The sequence below is a fragment of the Hyperolius riggenbachi genome, chromosome 10, assembly GCF_040937935.1.
Source record: "Hyperolius riggenbachi isolate aHypRig1 chromosome 10, aHypRig1.pri, whole genome shotgun sequence".
Classification (NCBI taxonomy): domain Eukaryota; kingdom Metazoa; phylum Chordata; class Amphibia; order Anura; family Hyperoliidae; genus Hyperolius; species Hyperolius riggenbachi.
Window position 1 is genome coordinate 244,426,121 of NC_090655.1, and position 6,000 is coordinate 244,432,120.

General features: G+C 42.1%; 1 non-coding gene across 1 annotated transcript; it reads right to left on the minus strand.

Annotated features, from left to right (window-relative positions):
* Window positions 1–2,770: 2,770 nt before the first annotated feature.
* On the minus strand, window positions 2,771–2,934 carry LOC137537345 (U1 spliceosomal RNA). The gene has a single exon (XR_011024601.1). It is a non-coding gene; the product is annotated as a U1 spliceosomal RNA (small nuclear RNA).
* Window positions 2,935–6,000: the final 3,066 nt, after the last annotated feature.

Sequence of the window (6,000 nt, forward strand, 5' to 3'; positions counted from 1 at the left end):
TCCATGTGGTAACATATTTAGTGAATTGACAAAAATGTTTGGTGAAATCAGTTGTTTTAAGCTGGCAGTAATGGTTAGTGAATTTAAGCCATTGACAACCTCCACAAGGAGGGTAAGGCCCACCTGAAGCACAACACCAATGTCCTCCTCAACCCACATCAATTCACTTACAGGACAAACCGGTCAGTAGATGACGCCCTCAATGTCAGCCTGGCGTACATCGCAGAACACCTCAACAGACCTGACGCCTATGCCAGGGTCCTGCTCTGCCTTTAACACCATCTGTCCAGAGATCCAATCTGGTGCAACTCACAGTATACTCTTCTCTTTGTAGGTAGGTAAAAAACGTCCTCTCCAACAGGACTCAATGGGTTAAGCTTGGCAGCAGTGTCTCCGAAAGAGAACTACCAACGTACCTGCTCTGCAAGGGTGTGTACTGTCCCCTCTCCTGTTCTCTCTGTACACCAACAACTGTACCTCATCCACAGACTCCGTCAAGGTTATTAAATCTGCTGATGACACCGCCTCATTGGCAGAAACGGAGGGGATGCTTACCAAAGGGAGATCAAGATGATCTGCCATTGGTGTAAGGACAGCAAACTTGTCCTTAATGCGGCAAAGCCTGCTGAACTGATTGTGGTCTTCAGGATACTCCCTGTCACCCCCTTCCCAGTGTTCATTGATGGGTCTGGGGTCTCCAGAATTTTATGCATTTGGTTCCTTGGCACAACCATACTTTGCAACCTAAAATGGGGGCAGAACACCACCAATATTTAGAAAAAGGCGCAGCAGAGGTTATTCTTCCTGCGCCAACTGAAGAAATCGGATTAGCGCCTGTTTTAATGATAATCAGCAAAATGAAAAGAAATTATAGATATAATTCTGTGTGCATTCAATCTATATTGTTAGGAGTTTCACTTTTTGAATTGAATTACTGAAATAATTCAACTTTTCAATGATATTCTAACTTATTGAGATGCGCTAGGCAATTAGAGGGAAAAGAAACATACAGATAAGTTAATTGGCTTCCCCTAAAATTGGCCCTAGACTACAATACATACACTACACGATACATACATAGACCTATGGCTATGGTCGGGATTAGAGTGGTAGGCCCTCTGAGGGGCAGTTAAGTGACAAGACAATATACTCTGTATATTGCTGCGGAAGAGGTCAGCGCTATATAAATACTAAATAATAACACATGGAACCAGTATCAAAAAAAGCCATTGGTTTTCCAGTAGTAACATATGGTTGTGAGTAGAGATGCTCATTTGGATTTCGCTGAATTGAAATTTCCAAATTTCCGATCGGAACTCAGAAGTCGTAAAACGGAACTCGGAAATCGGATTTCTGCGGAAATACTGCATTACCACAACTCATTAATTTAATGGCGTCCAGTTTTAATCTACTCAATATTGGATGGGTAGTGCTATGTAACTATGCATTACTAATGAGAGTATTATCAAAGATTCTGGCCATTTTGAGGGACACTATTGCGTTATAAACATATGTCATGTATTACATTTTATCTTTTTAGAGCTTGCAAGGCTGTGGTTTTCCGTGTTTGCTTGATAGGGTACACGTAAACGCAGTTTAGCATTTTCCTACACTTTGCTGCCATCTAGTGGCTGAAAAACTGATAGACGCACAGAGCTATGTGCGCAGGTGCTGCAGCCAGCGTGGAACGCCCGAGCTTCCGGGCGGAAGCCGTCAGATGACGGCGACCTCCCGGAAGAGAGGACGTACGGCGGGGACCCGCACGCCCAGCACCCTGGGAAGTTTCCCACACAATATATACGGCGAGAGCCCACAACATGGCGTGCGCATTGCCTCTGAAGACGCTCAAGAGAGCGAAACGGTCGTAAGGCGGCCCCCACTGCTCCCACCTCACCCCACAGCCACTTGGAGTAACGGGTAGGACAAATTTTACCAATTTTGTGTTGTTATGCTAACCGCATGAAGCCGCAAGAATAAAGCTTTTTTTTACTGCTACTCATTTGCATGTGCCGACTTTCCTCTTGCATTCTGCTTATCATGACTTGCTGTTTTCAAGCCTGAGCACGCAATTTGTAGCACGTCCCGTTACTAATCCTCCAAGAGGCAACTTACTCTTAGTCTCTATGCATGTTGATTAACAGTTGCAGTGCCGGTTCTGTGTATCTACTCTAGTGTTGTTATCATTAATTTTAGCCCAATCACAGAACTCAAAATTAATGGACCAATTAGGTAATGCGAAACAACTTGTAAGTATTTGGCCAATCAGAGAATGGGAAAAACCATCAACTTGTGAGAGTTGGTCCATAAGGAAGGCAGAGCAACCAAGAATTAACGCAGTCGAATTGTGGTGCTGAGGAAGACTTCTGAGAGTCCCTTGGACTGCAAGAAGATCCAATCAGTCCATCTGTAAAGAAATTAACCCTGACTGTTCATTAGGAGGAGAAATGCTGAAGCTGAAATGCTTTGGACACACATTGAGAAGGCAGGACTCATTGGAGAAAACCCTGATGCTGGGGAAGATCGAGGGCAAAAGGAGGAGGGAATGTCAGAAAAATGAGATTGCTGTATCATGGCAACAACAAACATGAGCTTGGAGAAGCTTTGAGAGGCAGCAGAGGATAAAGGGGTCTGGTGGTCCATGGGATCACTAAGAGTCCGACATCACTGAATAGCAACTAAGCAACAAAGAAATAAAGCAAACAGACACAGCCCTTCACTCAGTGCTTCAATCCATTACAATATCCATTATCTAACTTTAACCAGCAATGATCAGGGGAAAGCGCGAACGCAGTCCCCCACTACCACAAATTATGCAGTCGAGTTTCCCGCATTTGGGGAAATCGCAGGGGTCAACCCACCCGAAGTGCAATGGATGAGCCTCACCCTGGGAGATCCACCTTCATGATCATGGAGTCTCCCCTGCCAGGTAAGTATGAGTTCTCAGCATTCACCATGAAGTTGCTGCTTAGGGCACTCCCTACACAGCATCGGGTGATTTTATGACGTGAAACAAATCAATGTTTTCTTGGCCGTGCATTTACACAATTCACATCCCCGCACAATTGAAAGTTCTGCTTCTCTGTTTTTAATTAAACATTAGCCTCAAACGTTACATCTGCACAATCAGGGATTCTCCCAGGGTGCACTGGAGCAGCAGACATATTTGCATAAAGTGACATCACTCAAGCAGCTTCCCCCTTTTCCCCCAGCTTGGCCTTCCTCTGTGAAAGGGAGACCATCCTTAGCAACAAAGGGGGCGGGACGCTGAGTCTTCACAATGCCTCTTCCTGTGACTGAGCAGCTGGACTGCTGGCTCATATTACGCTAGTAGGCAGTACAACTATAAATGCATAAAGTTGTTTTGTCTGTTTTTTTTTTTTTTACTATTCTTATTTCTGTAATCTTTAAATGTACATAAAAAAGATCTAGCTGCATTTACAGAAGGAAAAGAACATATTCAAAGGGTCAATCAGTGATCAGAGGCTTCTACAGTGAGTGGGCAAAAAATTAGAGACACCCCTTATTTAAAAGTAAATCAACCCAACAGTGACTAATTAGAGTGATGTAACAACACATAGTTACTTATGTAAGGAATACTCAGCTTCGGACTACGTAGTTATCAGGGAAGGTAATATCAAAATGGGTAAGACGAAAGATTTAAGTTACTTTGAATGAGGAATGATCGTTGGTGCGAGAAGAGCTGGTGCAAGCATCTCTGAAACAACGACTCTTTTAGGGTTTTTTCGTCCAACAATATTTCAGGTGTTTAGAGAGTGGCAGAAGAGAAAAAAAACTTCAAGCGATAAGGACTATTCTGGTCGAAAAAGGCTGGTGAACGAGAGAGGAGAAAGGTGAGTAGCAGGCAATGGGTTTGATTCACAAAGGTTACTTATTTTTCACCTTAACTGTAAGGAGTGCTAATGCAAGAGATAAACAAATAAGGAAACATAATTCATGAGATAAATAGATAAGAAGAGCTAAACCATGAGATATGTCAAATAAGGAGAGCTAAACCATGAGTTCTGTAAAATAAGGAGAGATAAACCATGAGTTATGTCAAATAAGGAGAGCTAAACCATGAGCTATGTCAAATAAGGAGAGCTAAACCATGAGCTATGTCAAATCAGGAGAGCTAAACCATGAGTTATGTCAAATAAGGAGATATAAACCATGAGTTATGTCAAATAAGGAGTGCTAAACCATGAGTTATGTCAAATAAAGAGATATAAACCATGAGTTACAGTATGTCAAATAAGGAGAGCTAAACCATGAGTTATGTCAAATAAGGAGAGATAAACCATGAGTTATGTCAAATAAGGAGAGATAAACCATGAGCTATGTCAAATAAGGAGAGCTAAACCATGAGTTATGTCAAATAAGGAGAGATAAACCATGAGTTCTGTCAAATAAGGAGAGATAAACCATGAGCTATGTCAAATAAGGAGAGCTAAACCATGAGTTATGTCAAATAAGGAGAGATAAACCATGAGTTATGTCAAATAAGAAGAGATAAACCATGAGCTATGTCAAATAAGGAGAGATAAACCATAAGTTATGTCAAATAAGGAGAGATAAACCATAAGTTATGTCAAATAAGGAGAGCTAAACCATGAGTTATGTCAAACAAGGAGAGCTAAACCATGAGTTATGTCAAACAAGGAGAGCTAAACCATGAGTTATGTCAAACAAGGAGAGCTAAACCATGAGTTAAGTAAGATAAGGAGAGCTAAACCATGAGTTAAGTAAGATAAGGAGAGCTAAACCATGAGTTAAGTTAGATAAAGTGATGTAAATCCTAAGTTAAGTCATTTAAGGAGAGATAAATTGTGAGTTTGTAAATAAGATTAGATAATTTAACAGAAAAGCTTTGTCAGGCCCATAGTCCACAGCAACAGAAGGGCAACAACTCGACAAATTACAGCTCAATTCAATGCAGGTGCATCACAAAGCATATCCCAACGCACAACAAGATGGACTTTGCAAAGGATGAGCTTTAGCAGCGGGAGACCATTAAGACACTCTTAATGGTCTCCCGCTGCTAAAGCTATTTATCACAGAAAAATAGGAAAAGATGCCTGTTGTGGGCCCTTGCCAAGGTGCTTGATCGGTCTCAGATTGGTTTGAGCAACATTAATAACAGTTTAACCTGCTTCCCTGGCCAGCTCAGTCCCCTGACCTCAATTGTATTGAGTGTTTGTGGGACGAAGTTGAAAGATCACTTCAAAGCTTGGAAACGCCACCATCCAATCTGACCCAACTTAGAGCTGCCATTATGTCAGCATGACACAGTCCCTATATTTCCAAACTGATTCTTCCTTGCTGTACAGTTCTTATTCAGGTTGTGTCACCACCACCACACCCAACAGGAATGCGACTCACCCTCTGAGGAGACCAACAGTATGGTCTATATGCGCCTTGGGGTTATTCCCTGGTCACCCCCGACCAATCGATCTAAGCTGCCTCTTGTTAATGTTGGAATCACCAGCACATGAGTATCAAAAAAAACTCATGTGCTGAAAACTACTTTTAATGTGTAAGTGCAATATTTTTTTAGTATTAAACTTTTTAAAGCAGTATTACGCTATGTTGTGCCTCTTTTTGGAGGTTTGTATTTAAGTCTATCTGAAGAGGAAAACGCAGAGTGGGAGTGCTGGTGATTCCAATACTCATGTGCTGGTGATTCCAACATTAACAAGAGGCAGCTTAGATCGATTGGTCGGGGGTGACCAGGGAATAACCCCAAGGCGCATATAGACCATACTGTTGGTCTCCTCAGAGGGTGAGTCGCATTCCTGTTGGGTGTGGTGGTGGTGACACATCTGAATAAGAACTGTACAGCAAGGAATAATCAGTTTGGAAATATAAGGACTGTGTTGCGCTAGGGGTCATTGATAAATTGTTGTATATTTGAAATCTCAGTGCACTGCCTGATAAGTGGACTCAATTTTTGTGTACAGAGTGCGCGGTGTTATCTGTACTAATTATGTCAGCATGGGCCGA